The sequence below is a fragment of the Pinus tabuliformis genome, chromosome X (assembly GCF_031772625.1).
Source record: "Pinus tabuliformis cultivar Carrire ecotype Pingquan chromosome X, CPIR1, whole genome shotgun sequence".
NCBI lineage: Eukaryota > Viridiplantae > Streptophyta > Pinopsida > Pinales > Pinaceae > Pinus > Pinus tabuliformis.
In genome coordinates, this window is record NC_142308.1 from 896,674,405 (window position 1) to 896,696,730 (window position 22,326).

The following is a 22,326-nucleotide window of genomic DNA, read 5'->3' on the forward strand; positions in this document are numbered from 1 at the left end:
ACATTTCTTCCTAGTGACTACCTTCCAGTCTTTCATTGCCCAATTCTGAGGGACATTGATTGCTGGCCCAGAAAATTGCACAATGTGCTCGCTGGACCTACAACCATTGCGAGCTGAAATTGCACATTGCGCAATTCTAGTAGCCAGTAAGCTAGCATGGATTGCGCATTGCACAATTACAGTAGTTAGGCAGCCTCCTAGACATCCCAGACTACCTTTTGCGCAATTCTGGCAGCTAATCTCCCAACCTCCAAGGAAAAATTGCACAATCCTTACGAGTCAATCCCCAGTTGTGTTGCATGTCCTTCCTCAAGTTTGCTTTGGTTTTAGCTAACGGATTTCTTGCCATGCATGTCGCTATGTATCTAGATCTAGTGGGTATTCATCTGCATCTTAGTACTTCAGGATCAATGGTCTCCAATAGAGTAGGATCAAAGGACATTGACGGAAGTGCAACTTAAGCAACAGTTGAGTGAGTGTCTACAAGTTTTTCGATCTATGAAGGCACCAAGTTGATTGTAGACAAGGACATCAAGTTGAAATGGCAAGAGGTCAATGATGCATTTGCAGGCACATTAGGGGAATACCTCAAAGACTGCCAAGTTGATGTGCACATCCACAAGTCCAGCTTGTACCGGATTGCATGTAGGTATCCCTTGCTCCCATGCATGCACATGATACATCGGACCATCTCGCACACTGATCATGAGACGATGAGATTGAGCAGTGCTAGCGGGGCAGAGATTGCTACCTTCAGGGCACAAGATTATGTATAGATTTATCATATGTAGAAGCTCGTGGTCACCATGGAGACTCCCTTCAGCCTACCCAGCAACAATGCCAACTCCAGAGATATCTTGAAGAACTAGGTGAAGGAGCCAGCTAAATTTAGGATGGTACCCAACCATGTCTACAAGACGAAGATACTGCGGAAGGTGTATCGATACTTGGTTATCTTTGCATGTCATCTATATGGCTAAGAAATCATAGAAACCTTCCCATAGAGTTGGGTGATCGTGTTGGACCAACTGGCTAGAGAAGACAAAGCATGCCACTGGTCCGACATGTTAGCTCATTAGCTTAAGGAATAGGTAACAAGGGCTCAATAGCCGCCTAAAGGTATGCATGCAGAAATATACATGTCTGTCTACATATTGGATGCAATCTATAACATTCAGGAGTTCTTGGGCTTAAAGTGGGCATGGACCTTGGCAGAGACCTCTATGAACACTTATTGTAAGATGTTGTTTGAATGCAGCTTCAAAGGAGTTATGTCACAACTTTCTGATCATTTTGTCACCCTGGTTTACAAGATGATTTTCAAACAGGATCCACCCTACATGTCAAAGGCAGTAATGGACTCACTGATCGACATAGCTTATTGATATGCCTCACCATCTGAAACCTTCATATGGATGTACAACATGGAGAATCCTCCGCATGTTCTATTGAAGTTTTCCTTGGAAAAACTCATCATGCAAGAAGTATCATATCACATCTCGCCAGGATTATCAACTAGGCTACACCATAAGAAGAAGGCACCTTGGCCCGCACTTCCATTGTGCATCAAGTTATACGAGATATAGAATTTCAAGCATGCAGATGTCGAAGCAGAGGAGATCACTAAATATCCATTCGACACTGGGAGCTTCAACCCATATGACCCACATTGTCTTGTGAAAGACCACTGCATGAGAGTATATTTTACTTGGATCTGTTAGCCTTGTTGGCATTTGGCACAAAAAAAAATGGATCCAAAACACTCTTGAAGTCTTCAAGAGTTGATTAAGATCCTCCCAAGATCGAAACAATCATATGCCAAAAGCCCTTAGAGAGGCAGAAATACGCTATTAGGAGGCTAAAATACTCCAAAACAGTGGAAAAACAGAGTATTGCAGGCGCGAACAGAGCAACGCACAGTTGTTGTTAGATATGGCTGATCAACGGCCCAGATCTAGCCGGTTCAATCGCAATCGGCCAAGCTAAAGGGATAGTTAATTGGCAAGTCACATCGGCAGTCGCGGCGGTGGAAAGCATAATCTATAAAGCCCCGGCGTTAAGCAATCAGTGATTGTGATCGAATCACATCACAACATCGCAGCGGAACATTACCAAGAGTCAGGGGGCCCACATCGCATCGTAGGTTAGAAATCGGCAAGAACATACGCCATGTTATATGAAGACCATTGGCTAGAGTGATATGCGATTGCGATCAGATCGCATCGCAATATCGCATCAAAATATTGCGAAGGAGCAAGGCCTCTATGTAGCTGGTAACGCCGATTGTGATGAATCTCGGACTCGAAAGGTTTTGGGAATGAAATCCATAAGATTTGAAGTCCAAAGGGAGGCCAATTTTCATGTACTTCCCATGTTTTTAAGTATTTTAAAATGCAAGGGGAACAAAGGGACCAGGCCAGCTGCGATAGACGACATCGACCCAAGGGGTAGAACCAATGAGAGAATAGGCCATGTTTAAGGAATTTTGAGGTCCGAAAAGAACAGAGAAGGGTGGGATTTACACAAGTGTAGTGTTTTATGTATGAAATAGAAAACAATCATGGTTATCATTTGAAAGGGACTGTTGTAGGGATTTCCTAGGCGCGATAGCCACTCCATTTGTAAGATCAGGTGGCTAGCCATCCTTAGAAGCGTTTTGTAGAGATGTTTACCTGCCAAAAGATGGATTCGGCCAGGATACAGGGGCCGGAGGACAGATCCCAGAAAGGGAAAGAGATGGGCCACAGCACGTTGCAACCTTAATCAAATGAGATCATGGAGCATTGATGGTCCGACCACCGCAACAACCATCTTAACAAACATTATGGGGCATCTCTAGCATGAGAGAGCTCCCAGGCATCACAGCAAGCTGCCCAAAATATCTGAATATGGTTAGTCTTATGTCAGAAGACGAAACCTATGAATATGCTGCCTATTGAGGGAATCAAATGGTTAAACAAGACAAAGGGATAGATTAAGACGCCTGAAGCCTCAAAAGGCTCAGGACCATTATAAACGAGCCATAAATAGCTGAAAACAAGATGAAAGAAGGGTTCAACTTTTGGAGATTATTCCTCCTTTGTTCCTTCAAGCTTCTCATCTGCATTCCTTAGTAATACAAGCTTCTTTTACTGTTATATGTTCAATGTCCATTTCTCTTCTATTCTATGGTTGCACTCGAACAATTTGTTTAGGTTTTCTTTTTGTTTAAGGCCAGATAACCGACATCTTATCTCTGCTTTGATATATTAGATTTGCAAGCTTCTTTGCTGCCTGTAGCTAGCCATTTATATGTGTTATTATATATGCATCTGCCAGTATAGTCAGTAAGATCATTTGCTGCCTATAGCTAGCCATTCACATATGTTCATATATGCAATCTGCAGGTATAGTCAGTATTCTCCATATATCCATTAAATCTACAAACTATTGAGAATTAGTGGTCTAAAGCCTTGTGTTGTTGGGGGTGTTCATGCATGTCTTGAGTGAGAATAGAGTTGAATGGTTATCTGACTTGATCCAACCATCATCCATTCCAGTAGTTCAGGGAACAACACTGAAGATTATATGTTACCGGGCATCTCCGATATACAACCTAGGAGAGTTTCCTGGAGTGCTAACATAATTGGCGTTGTTGCTAGGGAGAGGAAACTGAAACTCAGCTTCCCTAGGAAACGACACAGATCCAGCTTTGATGATAGACAAAATTTGGGAACATTTTTGGTTGTAATCATCTATCTGGGAACTCTACTGGAGGCCAAACCTCTTGGCAACTCCACTTCATAATTTTGGCTCAGTTTGTGAGGCATACTCGGAGAAATCCTCAGAAATCCCAAGCTAACCCATTACCTGACCCTAAAAATACCATCAAAGAGAAGAAAGTATTGCAGAAAGGAGCATCAAGTTCAGGTAAACCTAAACAATATTCTATATCTCTTCAAGAAGATCCTGCAATAGAACAAATACATGTTGAGATTACAGATTCTAATACTAGCAGCAAAGAAAAACTCTCAGAAATTCATAAACCTCATTATTCTTTAGTTTCTCCTTTTGTTGTCAACCCAAAGGGAACCTCACCTCCTATCCATCATACTCCTTTGGTCTCATCAGTCACTTCTCAGCCTTCTGTCATTCAGACTTATAATACTCTTTTAGTCACCACAACTATGGCAGGTCCACAAGCACCCACCAAAATGGAAAGAATCATAGCTGCTAGGTATGGACCTCTAATACTGCCCACTCCTTTGAATGCTATGCCAACTGGAGAATATCAAAAGTATATGCCTAAGTTCACTGGGAATGAAGGTGTTACTGCTAAAGAACACCTTGAGTCATTTTATAGCTATGCTGATAATCTAGACATTAGTGAAGATGATGGGTGGATGAGAGTCTTTGTCCAAAGCCTAGATGGGGAGGCTAGAAAATGGTTCAAAGAACAAGCCCCAAGATCTATAGCAGATATTGAAGCTTTATATGATGCATTCCTAAAACATTGGGGGGATAAGAAGGATCTCCTCTACTACCACACTGAGTTTGAAAACTTGAAGAGGGAAATGGGGAGCTTCTGTCCGATTCTAATAAAATATTTAATAGCATGAATAGTAAGATACTGGCAGAAGTAAAACCTACCACTACCTCTGCTAAACTCACCTATGCTAATGCTTTTGATTTCGACTTTTGCCTCTATTGAGAGAGAGGCGATGTGCTACTTTGGCTGACATGCAGGATGCAGCCTTGGAAGTAGAATCAAACATCATGGCTGCAGAAAAACTCAAGGGAAATGTTGACAGAAGAAGACAGAGGGGCAAGTCTTCATCATCCTATGATCCTAAGATAGATAAAATGATCAAGTCATTAGCCTCTGAAATTTCCAAATTAAAGGTTGAACAACACCCTGCGAAAGGGAGAGTTCCCAATACCTTTGCTCCTAGGAATCCAAATCCATATAGAAGAGCTAATGAACAGTTGCAGATATTGCAAAGAAGCAAAGATGCCAATGAAGACCAAAGGGTGAAGACCCCTTTCTAGAATGTAGTCATGGGGGAAGAGCAGTTTGAAGAAGATGATGAGATCCATTGCCTTGAAGACAAAAGCAATGCTTCCTTTCTGACCGTAGCTACCTATGAAAATTCATTATTCAATGACCATACTAACGAAGAATGGGGTGGTGAAGCTGTTCTGCAAGATTAAGATCAACGCAGATAATCTGCGGTCGAAGATGAATAATTCCAAGGAAACTCCTGTTCAAAGAACTGTTGCCCCTACATTACAGCAAGCTAATAAGCAGAAACAACCGGTAGTGGATCCCATCACTCCCAAAGCTCCAGCTCCTGAGGTAAGAGGCCTTGACAAGTCTCCTTCCCCTTTCAGTTCTCATTCAGAAATTCAAAAGCTAAGAATACCTATGCCTCTAATTGAATTAGCAAAAAATGAGTCCTTCAAAAGATCCATCCTCGAGGATCTCGAGCCTAAAGCCATCCAAGCCTCCAATGACTGTGTAAATCTGCAAGATGACAAGCTAGCTATTATCCTCAGCCCAATGATTGAAAACTATGAAGACAGCTCCCCATCATTCTATGTCTCTATGACTATTCATGATAAAATCCTTCACAACTGCCTTTTGGACACTGGAGCTAGCCATAACCTAATGCCCAAGGCTGTTATGGATGAGTTGGGTCTAGACATTACCAAGCCTTATCATGACCTGTTCTCTTTTGACTCCAGAAAAGTGAAATGTCTAGGATTAATCAAGGACCTAGCCATCACTTTGTCTTAGTTTCCCATGAATTGTATGATGATGGATATTGTGGTAGCAGATGTACCACCCAAGTTTGGCATGTTACTTTCCAGAGGATGGATCAAGAGACTAGGTGGATCATTACAAAATGATCTGTCCTATGCCATTGTCCTAGTTTCTGGGGGTGAAAGCAAGAGATTATACAGAGAGGCATAATTGGCTTATATCATCAGTGACGAGAAGAACCCTAAGAATCATCCCATCTATGCTGTGGATACTAATTTTGGAGCATGTATTCTTCACATTGAAGAATCTCAGTTGACCTCCGCACAGCTCAAGAAACCAGTTTGTCAAATCGCAGAGGATGGAAACCCACAGATTTGGGATATGTTTGTTGATGGGGCTTGCTCTAAATAAGTTGCAGGGGCGGGTGTGGTCCTTGTGTCCCCAACAAAGGAATACATTCATTTGTCTTTCACATTAACCTTTCAGGTCACAAACAACATAGCAGAGTATGAAGCTTTGATTCTGGGCTTAAGCGACGCTAAAGAAATGGGTATCAAAGGCCTGCAAGTGTTTGGAGATGCAGACCTCATCATTCAGCAAGTAAATAAAACATTCCAAGCAAAGCATCCAAGGCTGAAACCATACAGGGATGAGGTATGGAGGCTCAAATATTCTTTCAAAGATTTCAGTATTTCTTATATTCCAAGAATGAAGAACTAGCTTGTCGACTCCCTTGCCTCTTAAATTAACGTATGAAATTTAGGTAAAATATAGACCGTCTCTGCCTGACAATGTCAAATATTGGAGAGTTTTTGAAGACGACGAGGAAATCAACAGGTTTTTACAAGTCGTTGAGGAATTTGTTGAAATGCACATCGACCAAGAAAATGAAAACATGGAAGAATTTGGCCAGTCCAAGCTAAAAATTGAAATTGGCCAAGAAAGCATCATCCAACTACTCAATAATCACATACCAAAGGGATTGGTGCCTCTAGAGAAGCTTTTCGATCATAATGACGTGCCCTACAAGCTGGCCAAAACAGAGAATGAGTCTATTGTTCGTAAACATAATATAGGGAGCCCATCCCCTCCGAAATTCATTAATTTGTCTACTCATTTGTCTTTTGCCCAGAATTCTGAGTATTGCACCCTCATGAAGCAATTCACTGATATTTTTTCCTGGGAATACAACGATCTTAAAACCTATGACGTAGACATTATTAGACATAGGATCCCACTGGAAAAGAACACGACCCATTTTAAGCAGAAATTAAGACCTATTAGCCCTTTCTTATTGCCTTTTATTGGCAAAGAAATCAAGAAGTTGCTGGATGCCAAAATCATAATTCCCCTAAGGTATTCAAAATGGATAGCCAACCTCATGGTGCTAAGGAAAAAAAATGGAGAAATCAGGCTTTGCATCGATTTTATAAATCTGAACAAGTGCTCTAAAAAAGATAACTATCCCCTACCCAAGATGGAACATTTGCTGCAAAAGATTTCAGGGGCTAGAGTCATGTCTTTCTTAGATGGATTTTCAAGTTACAATCAGATTGTTGTACATCCTGAAGATCGGGAAAAGACCGCCCTCACTACTCCTTTGGGTACTTTCATGTACTCCAAGATGCCTTTCGAACTGATGAATGCTAGGGCCACATTTTAGAGGCCCATGGACATAGCCTTTGTGGGAGAGAAGGACAAGTTTGTCCTTATTTATCTTGATGACATAGGAGTCTTCTCCAATAGCCACAAAGACCTTTTACAGCATTTGAAGAAGGTCTTCCTAAAGTGCAGACAGTTCAGAATCTTAGTAAACCCAAAGAAATAACAGTTTGCTCTAGAAGAAGGAAAACTTCTCGAACATATTGTTTCCACTGAAGGTGTGAAGATTGATCTAGCAAAGGTTCAAGCCATTTAGACATTGTCCATCCGAAGGTCAAAAAGGGGCATCCAATCCTTCCTGGGTATGATCAACTTTGTAAGGAGGTTCATTCCAAACTTTGCATAGTTAGTAAAGCACATCACTTCCATGTTGAAGAAAGGATCAAAGATAAAATGGACAGCTGCTTCAAGAAGCTCTTTTGAAGCCATCAAGCAAGCTATCATGGAAGCTCCCACTCTAATAAGCCTAGATTACACTAAGCAGTTTTGTATCTTCTCTTTTTCCTCTTATGATACACTGGGAGCAGTTTTTTTGTAGAAAAATGATGAGGGCATAGAACACCCCATGGCCTTTTTTAGAAAAACTCTAAGGGATGTTGAACTAAGGTATGACCTTATTGAGAAGAAAGATTATGCTCTCATAAAATCTTTGAAAGAATTCAGGATTTATATTCTACATTCCAAAGTAATTGCATATGTGCCCTCAGCCTCAGTGAAAGATGTCTTAACTCAGCCAGATATTGACAGAAAGAGGGCAAAATGGATTGCAAAATTCATAGAATTCGACATAGAGGTGAAGCCCACTAAGCTTGTCAAAGCCCAGGGCTTGGCTAATCTCATGGCCGAAGAAAATTGCAGCTTGTTAGACATAATTTCATGGGTCTAAATTCAGATGATGAGCAAACAAGGGGAGCATCAGAAGAGCAAAAGCAGAATCAGTCCTTGGCTGAAAATCTAGCCACATGCGAATGGTAAGCTAGCATAGTTCATTTCTTGCATAAGTTGGAAGTTCCTCCAAGGCTTAGTTCAAGTCAAGCTTGTACCACTAGACTCAGATCAGCCAATGTCTACATGGACAAAAATATACTTTACTGGAAAGACCCATCATAAATCCTCTTGAGGTGTCTAGATAAAGAACAATCTGTAGAGGTCATACACTAGTTCCATTCTAGCATCTGTGGTGGGCATCATTATTGGAAAACCACAACTCACAAAATCTTGAGGGTTGGGTATTATTGGCCTACGATGTCATCTGATGTGTTTTCTTTTGTAAAATCTTGTGACAAGTGCTAGAGGTTTACAGGAAGACAACAGCTAAAATCTCTACCTTTGAAGCCAATACAGGTTAGTGGTCCCTTCCAACAGTGGGGCTTGGACTTTATATGTTAGATTAACCCACATTCGAGTGGCCAACACAAATGGATCTTTGTAGCCACTTATTATTTCACCAAGTGGATTGAGGCTATACCCACTAAGAATGCCAATCATTAAGTTGTCATAAAGTTCTTGAATGAGAATATTTTCACTAGATTTAGTTGCCCAACAAAACTAGTCACTGATAATGCAGCAACTTTTAGGGAAAAAGAATTGATGAACATGGTTGAATCCATGGGCATTCAAGTGGTGCATTCTACCTCATATTATCCTCAAGGCAATGGCCTGGAAAAATCATCTATCAAGAGTTTGATAAGAATAATCAAAAAACTATTAGAAGACAACAAAAAGAGTTGGGATTCCAAGTTGAAGTTTGCACTATGGGCTAACAGAGTTTCCATCAAAAAGTCCATAGGGAACTCTCCATTTAAACTGGTTTATGGCGTTGATGTTGTTTTCCCTATCCAGTTGATCCTCCCTGTGGCTAGGATCTTGCAAGAAGAACAGATGAAGAAAATGACATGGTAAGAAGAATGAATAACCTAGTTGAATTACAGCAGATCAGAGAGCAGCTGGTTGAGAAGTCACAAGTCCATCAGAAGAAAATCAAAGAAACCTTTGACAGGAAGGCAAAAGTGGACAATTTCCAAGTTGGTGATTGGGTGCTCAAATGGGATGAATTGAAGGAAAAGAAAGGTAATCATGGCAAGTTTGACTCCTTATGGACAGGTCCATTTGTCATCTCTCAAGTTTAGCACAACAATACATTCATCCTGCACAATCTGGAAGGAGGAGACACTTTTGATAGCCCGGTAAACGTGTGGTTCCTAAAACTCTATTTCATTTAAGGCCTTAAAACCTTATTATTGTACATATGTTTTTCTTTCAGTTTTTATGTTTATGCTAAAAAAACTCCATGCCCAATGCAACACTAGGGGGAAGTTTTAATTTTGTTTTACAAGAAAGGCATTGCTCTGTGATTCTTAAAACCTCACAAGGAGGATTTCATCCCCAAAAGGAGCTAGTGTTAGCCTTGTTGCCATTTGGCCCCAAAAAAATGGATCCAAAACACTCCTCAAGTCTTCAAGAGTTGATTAAGATCCTCCCAAGATCGAAACAATCATATGCGAAAATCCCTTATAGAGGTGGAAATACATTATCGGGAGGCTAAAATACTCCAAAACAGTGGAAAAAGAGAGTATTGCAGGTGAAAATAGATCAACGTACAACTGATATTAGATCTGGCTGATCAACGGCCCAGATCTAATCGTTTCAATTGCAATCGGCCAAGCTGAAGGGACAGTTAATCGGTGAGTCACATCGGTAGTCGCGACGGTGGAAAGCATAATCTATAAAGCCCCGACATTGAGCAATCAGTGATTGTGATCGGATCGCATCGCTACATCGCAGCGGAACATTACCAAGAGTTGGGGGGCCCACATCGCATCGCAGGTTCGAAATCGGTAGGAACATACGCCATGTTATATGAACACCATTGGCTGGAGCGATATGCGATCAGATCAGATCGCATCGCAAGATCGCATCAGAATATTGCGAAGGAGCAAGGCCTTTATGCAGGTGGTAATTCCGATTGTAATGAGTCCCAGACCCGAAAGGGTTCGGGAATGAAATCCATAAGATTGGAAGTCCGGAGGGAGGCCAATTTCATGTACTTCCCATGTTTTTAAGTATTTCAAAAATACAAGGGGAACAAAGGGACTAGGCTGGCTGCGATAGACGACAGCGACCCAAGGGGCAAAACCAATGAGAGAATAGGCCATGTTTAAGGAATTTTGAGGTCCGAAAAGAACAAAGAAGGGAGGGATTTACACAAGTGTAGCGTTTTATGCATTGAAATAGAAAACAATCATGGTCATCATTTGAAAGGGACTATTGCAGGGATTTTATAGGCCCGATAGCCACTCCATTTGCAAGATCAGGTGGCCAGCCATCCTTAGAAGCGTTGTGCATAAATGTTTACCTACCAGAAGAGGGATTCGGCCGGGATATAGCAGCCAGCGAACAAATCCCAGAAAGGGGAAGAGAGGGGCCATAGCACACTACAACCTGAATCAAACGAGATCATGGAGCAGCGACAGTTTGGCCACTGTAACAGCCATCTTAACAAACATTATGGGGCATCTCTGGCACGAGAGAGCTCCCAAGCATCACAGGAAGCTGCCCAAAATATCTGAATATAGTTAATCTTCTGTCAGAAGACGAAACCTATGAATCATGCTGCCTATTGAGGGAATCAAACGGTTAAACAAGACAGAGGGATAGATTAAGACACCTAGAGCCTCAAAAGGCTCAGGACCATTGTAAACGAGCTATAAATAGCTGAAAACAAGATGAAAGAAGGGTTCAACTTTTGGAGATTATTCCTCCTCTGTTCCTTCAAACTTCTTATTTGCATTCTTTAGTAATACAAGCTTCTTTTGTTGTTATATGTTCAATGTCCATTTCTCTTCTGCTCTATGCTTGCACTTGAACAATTTGTTTAGATTTTCTTTATGTTTAAGGCCAAATAACTATCATCTTATCTCTGCTTTGATATATTAGATTTGCAAGCTTCTTTGCTGTGTGTATCTAGCCATTTATATGTGTTATTATATATGCATCTACCAGTATAGTCAGTAATTTCATTTGCTGCCTATAGCTAGCCATTCATATATGTTCATGTATGCAATCTGCCGGTATAGTTAGTATTCTCCATCTATCCATTAAATCTACAAACTATTGAGCATTAGTGGTCTAAAGCCTTGTGTTGTTGGGGGTGTTCATGCATGTCTTGAGTGAGAATAGAGTTGAAATGGTTATCTGAATTGATCCAAACCATCATCCATTCCAGTAGTTCAGAGAACAACACTGAAGATTATATGTTACCAGGCATCTCCGATTTACAACCTAGGAGAGTTTCCTGGAGTGCTAACAGGATCCACAGGGCATGTCATTGGGAGGAGGAAGACCCATGGAGATATTGGCATAGCTTCTTTAGACCCAATGAACTGGTCGACATCGATGTAGAATGGTTGGCGAAGCAACATGAAGCAGCATCCTGGAGAGCACTAGCTGAAGTAGCAGCAGAGGTAAACATACTAGTGCGCGACAAGGGTAAGAGGAAGATTTTCGATAGCATGGAGGAGGAACAAAGCTACAAATTCTGAGCATGCCCACTTGTGCAGAAAGAAGCTTTAACAATAGAGGCAAAGAGTAAACAACACGACAAGAGAAACGCGCAAAGGCAGAGAGAGAAACAGAGAATGGAGGAAACAAAGAAGGAGTTGTGTGAGTTGAAGGAGCAACTTCGGAAGGAACAGGAGCTGTGCAGGCAGGAGAAGGAAGCACAACACGAATAGGTACAACAAGGGGCGCAACTTGCACAGACAGATGAAACTGCACCCGTACAGGTAGTAGACTAATCAGAACAGCTGGCATTAGGTAGACAAAGTGAACAATCGTAGGAGCAGGACTTTGCTCAGGAGATAGAGAAAGCACTTGAACAGATGGATATAGACATGGAGCAATAGGAGTTAGAGAAAGACATCGACCTCATGCTTCACGACCAAGAGGTCGATCCACTAGCTTCACTGCATCCAGAAGAGGAGAAAGTCCCAAGTGACCAAGGAGACACTGAGATCCTTGGCAATCAGTTGAAAGGATACATGCACAACATCTCATTGGAAGAATCCCAACATAGATTTGTGCAATATCACAGTGTCGACTCCGAATGATCATACATCTCCTGCGTAGTTTGAGGAATAATTGATCATATTTGACGTGCACAAACATCAACTAGCATTGGTCGATGCTACCAGATAATATGTTGAAGCCACTAGCTCAAGTGTTTTTTTCCTAATAGTTGAAAACGAGCAAATGAATAAGGAGCTATAGATGGCCAAGCAAGGAGGAGAATTGGTTACAACATCTACCCGATCAGAATTGAAGAAGGCAATACTAGATGAAGCATTGTCCCTTTGCACAGTCATGTGGGCATTGTATTCCAAGTTTGGTACTGTGCATAAGGTAGTTGTCCATGTCAACGGCTGGTAGCAGCGATGTGCTAGAAGAGCACGTATCTTGTCGAACGTGCATGTTGTTGTTGATTACATGCAAACATGGATGATGAGATACAAGGGAGCCCTATTACACTTGCCTAAGATGATAAAGCCTAGAGCAATCAAGCTAAAGGCACACATCCAGAGTTAGATGTGGAACTATGAAGATATACCGCAGCTCATCACTAGTCTACATGCTTCCTATGCACTGGTATTCAAGAATATGAATGATGTTGTATGCGCACATGCAATCCCATCTATTGGGACACTCACCCAAGTGAAGACAAAGGCACAGGTTCGACTGGAGCTTGACTTGTACTTTGACAAGTTGATGGGCATAGCCACCAGCCCAGATTTGGTGATAAGTGTAGACACCATGCATAAGTATGTTGCTCATTCGGTCGCACTCAATACAATGATGTGCATGCTATCAGATGAGTTGGACAGAGGAGCCCGAGCAGTGTACCCAGATGATATGGAGGCAAGAGTTCATTTCCAGAAAGATGTCACCTTAGAGTACATGGACACCATCGTGAACTACTGAGCTTGGCATCAGTTTGCTACTATCAACCACCATGAGGATGTCGAAGAGCTGGTCTTCCAATAGTTGTCCAAGTCATAGTGATGTCTTGCATGGCTTGCTCAAGCCTATTTTGTCTCACATGGGTACATGTGCGGATTGTATGTAATGTCTTGTCGAGTGTAAGTTCAAGTGTCAATAGTTGGATGTAACAGTCATAGGGTATATGAAGATCCATGAGGGTAGTTGAACTATCACAAAGGGGAATGTCAAGGGCCACCCTGCCCTTTGCTATATATAGTCCCTCAAAACTCATTGAAGAGGCTTTTTATTATGAAACCAACTCACAAAAAGATAGAAAAGATAGAATTCAGCCTCTTCGAGGGGACAATCTCCTTTACATTACACAAATGAACAATTCTTGGATGATACAAATGACAAGACCTCCTTTCTATATATAGGAGTCTAAGGGGTCATAATATAATCAGAGCCAACATAACAATAACAATATAAGGGCATAATAATAACAATAGTGGGCTTCTATGGGGCACAATTATAACAATATGGGGACTACATGGGCACAACAATATAATAAGTGGGTTGTGATAATGACAATAATGGGTTACACTAGTAGTATAGGGGCCTAACATGCCCCTCTCCTTCAAAAATTGTTGTCCTCAATGCTTGAGTAGCTCTTGATGCTTCTGTATAAAATTCTTGTCCTCCTGTGTGGAATATTCAGTGCGTAAGATCTTCCACTTGATGAGATACACTGAAATTGATTGATTGTGTAGTTGTCGGGTTCTTCTTTGTGTGACTGCTCCAGGTTCCAATATGATTTTTCCTTCTTCATTAAGTTCTAGAAATATTGTTTGAATTGGGATATTCTGCAACTTTTGAATAAGTGGCCACACTTCTTTTCCCTTCTTCCATTCATCCCTTGCTTTGTTTATCCAATCTGGTTGGATAATAGAAATAACACAAAACAATGCTTCCACATCCTCATCGTTTCTTGAGAGTGCATCTGCAACAAAAAATTTCCTTCCTTTTCTGTAGATGATGTAAAAGTCATAATCCAACATATTTGTGACCCATTTTTTATGTTCTTCTAAAGATAATATTTTTTCTAAAATGTGTTTAAGGCTATCATGATCCATTTTTACCTTGAAGTGTCTTCCCATTGGGTAAGGTCGCCATTTCTTAAGTGCATGTAGTATTGCCAACATTTCCTTCTCATAAACAGCTTGCTTAAGATGTAACCGTAAAAATACCCAATCACCTACATCAAAACTTTTTCCACTGCGATGTTGATCTACCTGTTGTTTCATTTGATTTTGCACCAAAGTGGTGTTATCCTTTAAAAGTTGGAGAACTTGTTGTTGATGCTCAATGTGATCTTTCACTACTTGAACCTGTAGGTTTTAACCCTATATAGAAATTACCTGCATACGAATTCTTAAACAAAGAAACTAAACAATGCGAGAGCATAACCCATAAAACACATATGCACAGAGATTTTTCCCTGGATCCAAAAACCGGGACTACCAGCTTGATTTTTCATTATGTTCCTTTCAATGTTACAATACATATTTATACATGCCGAAGCATCCAATACCATGGACCGAAAACCATCGTGTCCAATACCATGGACCGAAAACCATCGCGTCCAAAAAACATGTGCGAAAATCATGCACAAAACCATAGGTGGGTCCGCCCAACCTAACATATGGTCCAAAACCAAAATTTTCCGGGGCGCTGCCCCGGACCCCATAAAGTGGGGTTACGGGTGCCCTTCAAACCCCCTATTAACTACGTGGAAAGAATATAACACAACCCAACAATCTCCCACTTGTTGTTTTCTTTCCACAGGGGGCCACAGGAGAGCTTAGTCATTTTTTAAGCCCTGAGATTCCCATTGCTTCTCTACACCAAGAGAACTTCTCAGAGCTCACAGATTTTGTCAATGCATCTGCAATATTCTTCAAAGTGTCCACCTTTACCAGCAACACCTTTCTGTCTTCTATCATATCCCTCACAAAGTGATACTGAACATCAATGTGCTTTGTCTTTGAATGATAAGCAGGGTTCTTTGCCAAGAAAATTGCACTTTGGCTATCACAGTCTATTCTTATAGCTCCCTGTACTAACCCCATACTTGAACACAATCTTTGCAACCAAACTGCTTCCTTGCTTGCATGAGTGGCTATCATGTATTCTGCCTCTGTAGTTGATAGTGCCACTACAGATTGTTTCTTACTCATCCAACTGTTTGCACCTCCAAATAGGTTAAACACATACCCACTTGTAGATCTTCTCTGATCCAGATCTCTAGCCCAGTCTGCATCAACAAAGCCATGAATATCCAACACTCTGTCCAATCCTGGTCTTCCTTGGTAGCACAAACCATAATCACTAGTGCCACGCAAATACCTGAAAACCCGCTTCACTATTGTCCAGTGCTCCTTCCCAGGTTTTGACATAAACCTGCTCAATACTCCCACTGCATGTGCAATGTCTGGTCTAGTACGGACCATTGCATACATCAGGCTACCCACTACACTTGCATATGGAACGCGGGACATGTCCTCTTCCTCTTCTTGTGTCTTGGGACACTGTTCAACAGATAACCTCACACCTATAGGAATAGGAACCTTCACTTGTTTACTATCCTGCATATTAAACCTCTGGAGTATTGTCTCGACATACTTCCTCTGGTTTAACCAGAGCTTCCTCTTTGACCGATATCTTTTAATTTCCATGCCCAAAATATAGTTTGCAGCACCAAGATCTTTCATGTCGAATTTGGAGGACAATTGGGTCTTCAAATCCTGGATAATTTCTGTCATTTCCAACCAGCAACATATCATCCACATACAAGACCAGACAAATAATACGGTCACCAATTAATTTAAAATACACACAATGATCTGCTTTGCTTCTGGTGAAGCCAAGTCCCCGTATAAATGTATCAAATTTCTGATACCACATCCTTGTGTTGGCATTATGATTCAAGTGTTGTCCTTGATGGCAACTCACTCAGAGGTTGGTACAGGTGCTCAAAGGTTGGTACAGGTGATGGCAACTTAATCAGAGAACAGATCTTAGTACAGCATGCCAAGAAAGTTCATACACGCAGGTTCGTTAAGCCCAAGTCTCATATACAAGCAGGTTCACTATATACCAAGTCGCGTATACGCAGGTTCTCTATATATCAAGTCGCGTGTACACACAGGTTGGCTTCAATAAAAGAGCATGTATGTGAAAAGTACCTTTGGTCCGTGGCGGTTAGTCCTTGGAAGTTGTGCCTATGGTTTCGGACCATGGTGTCTCGACGGGCGTGTCGATCCCTCGTTTTGAGGTTAATGGTATTGGGTAACTATGGTTTTGGACCGTGGTATGGTAAAGTACCTAAGGCTATATAAGGAGAAGATCATTAGGCAAAGATAAAAGTATTGGGTGTCTGATGAAGTGAGAAGATCTGGTATTGCTGGTTATCTGTTCAGGACGCTTGGCAAGGGTCGGATCTGACAGCGAAGGTATAAGTAATTATTTCTAGATCTGCACGTAGGTTGCCTTTGGTGAAAGCGCGTATACACGCGGTTTTGGTACAGTGAAGTAGCGTATGCATAATAAGATTTGATATTTTAGGTTGCTGCTGATTCTGGTGGTTGTTGCAGAGTTCTGGCTCTGGTTTGGGTTCTGTGATCTTGATGACAGGGTTTCAGTGATTCAGTATTGGGTTGTTTAATGAATTATGATGCAAGTATAAGTTGATGATTGTATTGCAGTAATGTTTGTTGTGTACTCTTGGATCCAGTCTGAAAATTGATGAAACGTGGTCCCTGAAGGTTGTAGGGTCAGCACCTACGTACTAGTAAATAGATTGGCTAGTACAAGAGCTAAGGGGGTTGTAGCTCCCTTCCAAAAGTAGTTGGAAAACGAGAGAGAGGGTTGTAGCCCTCTGCAGGTTGCAGCCTGCGTGCTAGTAAAGGACTGCACCAGTACATTGTAAAAGAAGTTTCTTATTAAAGAAGAAAGAGACGAATTGCAGCAAGTGGTTTTCACCCACATTGGGTTTCCACCTTATATCATGGTGTTCATGTGTGTGGCTCTTGTGTGATGTTCTGTTCTGTTATACTGCACCTGTTTACTGTTAATATGCTTAATAATGTTCTGATGCATTTACTGAAGATTAAGCTAACTGAATTATAAGATCTCTGGATATACGCTAGTTGTATTAGACACAGTAGCGTGTACACGCGAGTTCACTTAATTGAAGTAGCGTATATGTTTCTGAGTATGAAATTGAAAAGGTTTTACTGATTAATAATACTGATTCACCCCCCCCCCCCCCTCTCAGTATTATTTCCAACAATTGGTATCAGAGCAGGTCCTTCAGAGGAAGCTTGATCGCTTGAAGGAAAAGATCCATCAGAATGGCTAATCCAGAAAGAGAGGCACACATCAGGCCACCAGTCTTTGACGGGAACAATTTTACTCACTGGAAGATAAGAACCACTGCATATCTACAATCTCTTGGAGCAGAAGTTTGGGGAATCGTAGAAGGAGGATACAAATTCCCATCAGCAACTCCTACAGATCCAGCAGAGAAAAAGCAATATGAGCTCAATGCCAAAGCTGTTACTGTCCTATTGAGTAGTTTGACTCAATCAGAATTTATGAAGATCATGCATTTCAAATCAGCTAAAGAAATATGGGACAAAATCGTTACAAGCTACGAAGGAGATGATCAGGTAAAAAGAGCAAAGCTTCAAACTCTCAGAATCCGGTATGAAACTCTTAAGATGCGTAGTAATGAAAGCGTAGCTAATTATTTCCTGCGTATGGATGAGATTGTGAATTGTATGAGGGATCTGGGTGAAGAATTTGAGGAAGTTGTCTTAGTTGAAAAGGTTTTGAGATCTTTGTCTACTAAATTTGATTCTAAAGTATCTGCCATAGAAGAAAAGGAGAATGTGCAAAAAATCACCATGTCACAGCTTCACGGGATCTTAACTGCTTTTGAGATGCGATAAGAGGTACCACCAGAGGCCGCATTCGAAGTGTCAGAGGAAGAAGATGAAGTAAATTTTGTCAAGAATCTTGAACGGGGAAGTGGACGGTTCAAAGGTAAGCTACCTTTCAAATGTTTTCTATGTGGTAGAGTTGGTCACTATGCTGCTAGATGTCCTCATAACAAAGGAAAGATATCTGAAGAAGATGGTAGAAGCTATTATACCCATATTAAAAGTTCATTCAATGATAGTGAAGATATTAGAAGTCTCATGGCACATAAGAATAAGAATGCTTCATCCAATAATAGCCAAGATATTAAAAGTCTCATGGCACATGAAGAGAAGAATGCAGAAACTGAAGAAGTTGCCAAATTAAAAGAACAATTGGAAACAGAAATCAGGGTAAGGGAGCAATTGCAGGATATAGTAAAGGATCAGAGTACAACTATTCAGAGACTTGAATCAAAGATCCTCTCTCTAAAAGAAGATCTTAAAAAATCAAGAGAACAGAACAGAGAAGATTTTGAAGATCAAGAACATGAAGTGACCAAACTAAAGCGACAAGTGGAAGAAGGAAGAAAAGCTGAAGAAGACCTAAGGAATCAATATCTGAAAAAGGAAGAACAACATCAAGTTGAAGTAAATATCTTGAAAGGAAAAATAGAAGAAAAGGATAAGCTTTTACGATTTCAAGATAGTACTAAAGTCTTGGATGATATTCTTAATAGTCAAAGGTCTCCAGCTATCAAGACTGGTCTTGGTTTTCATGAATATGTTGAAGGTGAATCTAGTTCACAAGGTGAGGCAAGAAACTCTAATGAGAAATCTGAAATGCTCAACAAGGAACAACCAAGGAAAGAAATTCCTCAAGGAAGATCCTTTACTCCTAACTATGGACGTGATAGATGATTATTTCCTCCACTGAATAATGTTGAATGTTATGTATGTCATAATCTTGGACATGTTGCAGCCAGATGTAGAAGTAGAATGGTTCAAGAAAATTCATCGCATCCCAGGTATTTCAGAGGATATTGCTTTGCTTGCAATGCATATGGACACAAAGCAATTGATTGTCATAGAAGGAACATGAAAAATGTAAGGTGTTATACATGCAACAACTATGGGCATAAAGCAAGGGAATGCAGGAGCAGATTTCAAAATTCAAAACAAGAGGACCATACATCATCACAATTCCAGGAATTGAAGAAGACAGAGACAGAAAGGTGTGGCATAACTCAGACAGCTGACATAACAAACACAGGGGAATCTGAAAGTGATGAAATTCAGTATTCCATCCTGCATACGCTGATATAATGAAGACAAGTTGCGTATATACGCGAGTTACAGGCTGCAAAGTCGCGTATATGAAGAAAGGGCAGCAGAACAGACCCAGGTTCAGTCATGGTTGGCTCAGGCTCAGGGGGAGCAGAACAGACTCAGGAAATGGTTCAGTCATGGTTGGCTCACACTCAGGGGGAGCATATACTTCAAATAATTCATTGTTGGCATTATGGTTAGAAGTTGCTGATGAAACTAAATGATACATCTTGTTGGTTGATCAAAGGAATAGTATTGCAGGCTGATGCTTATGGTACAGATCTAAATGGCTGGTCTTAGAACCTGCATCTGCTCAGGGGGAGCGTGGATAGATTGGTACACTTTGGCATAAACAAAGGGGGAGCCAAATCAGAAACTTCAGCATGTACTCAGGGAGAGTATGGACAGCAGTATGGACAGCAGAAGGTATACCAAAGAAGAAAATATCTTGGTCCGCCCTTTGCCCTTGATGTCAAAGGGGGAGAGTGACTTGGTGTGGTGGTTGCCATCAAGTCCAAAGGGGGAGATTGTTGGCATTATGATTCAAGTGTTGTCCTTGATGGCAACTCACTCAGAGGTTGGTACAGGTGCTCAGAGGTTGGTACAGGTGATGGCAACTTAATCAGAGAACAGATCTTAGTACAGCATGCCAAGAAAGTTCATACACGCAGGTTCGTTAAGCCCAAGTCGCGTATACAAGCAGGTTCACTATATACCAAGTCGCGTATACGCAGGTTCTCTATATATCAAGTCGCGTGTACACACAGGTTGGCTTCAGTAAAAGAGCGTGTATGTGAAAAGTACCTTTGGTCCGTGGCGGTTAGTCCTTGGAAGTTGTGCCTATGGTTTCGGACCATGGTGTCTCGACGGGCGTGTCGATCCCTCGTTTTGAGGTTGATGGTATTGTGTAACTATGGTTTTGGACCGTGGTATGGTAAAGTACCTAAGGCTATATAAGGAGAAGATCATTAGGCAAAGAAGCAAGTATTGGGTGTCTGACGAAGTGAGAAGATCTGGTATTGCTGGTTATCTGTTCAGGACGCTTGGCAAGGGTCGGATCTGACAGCGAAGGTATAAGTAATTATTTCTAGATCTGCACGCGGGTTGCCTTTGGTGAAAGCGCGTATACACGCGGTTTTGGTACAGTGAAGTAGCGTATGCATAATAAGATTTGATATTTCAGGTTGCTGCTGATTCTGGTGGTTGTTGCAGAGTTCTGGCTCTGGTTTGGGTTCTGTGATCTTGATGACAGGGTTTCAGTGATTCAGTATTGGGTTGTTTAATGAATTATGATGCAAGTATAAGTTGATGATTGTATTGCAGTAATGTTTGTTGTGTACTCTTGGATCCAGTCTGAAAATTGATGAAACGTGGTCCCTGAAGGTTGTAGGGTCAGCACCTACGTACTAGTAAATAGATCGGCTAGTACAAGAGCTGAGGGGGTTGTAGCTCCCTTCCAAAAGTAGTTGGAAAACGAGAGAGGGTTGTAGCCCTCTGCAGGTTGCAGCCTGCGTGCTGGTAAAGGACTGCACCAGTACATTGTAAAAGAAGTTTCTTATTAAAGAAGAAAGAGACGAATTGCAGCAGGTGGTTTTCACCCACATTGGGTTTCCACCTTATATCATGGTGTTCATGTGTGTGGCTCTTGTGTGATGTTCTGTTCTGTTATACTGCACCTGTTTACTGTTAATATGCTTAATAATGTTCTGATGCATTTACTGAAGATTAAGCTAACTGAATTATAAGATCTCTGGATATACGCTAGTTGTATTAGACACAGTAGCGTGTACACGCGGGTTCACTTAATTGAAGTAGCGTATATGTTTCTGAGTATGAAATTGAAAAGGTTTTACTGATCTGATAATACTGATTCACCCCCCCCCCCCCTCTCAGTATTATTTCCAACACCTTGGTGACTGTTTTAACCCATACAGAGACTTCTTTAACTTGCATACCAGTTCTTTCTTAACCTTCACCGCAAAGCCTTCAGGTTGCTTCATGTAGATTTCCTCTTCCAAATCCCCATGAAGAAATGTTGTCTTCACATCCATCTGTTCTACCTCAAAATCAAAAGCAGCAGCAACAGATAAAAGTAATCTAATAGAAGTTACCTTGGCAACAGGAGAAAAATATCACCAAAATCAATTCCTGGCACCTGGGAATAACCTTTTGCTACCAACCGAGCTTTGTATTTCTCCACCTTTCCTTCTGCATTATTCTTCTTCTTGAACACCCACTTGCTGCCAATGGGTTTCCTTCCAGTCGGCAACTCCACCAGATCCCAAGCCTCATTTTTGTGCAAAGATGCCATTTCATCGACCATGGCCTCTTTCCAGAGTTTTCCATCCTTTGAATCCACTGCTTCCTTCACAGTTCTGGGATCATTACCAGTAACAGACAAAGCAAAATTTGAACTGAAAGCAGATGGACTATACCTTTCTGGCTGCCTTCTTTCTCGAACTGATCTTCTCACAGCCAGAGTTTGTGGCTCTTGATCTTCTGATTCCTCATCTACTGCATAGTCTGATTCTTCCTCCTTTGGCTCAAACTCTATCCTCTCAGGTTCCTTTGGTTGGACTTCATGTTGAATAACATCTTTTACCTCTCTGAACAACACATCTCGGCTGTACACAACCT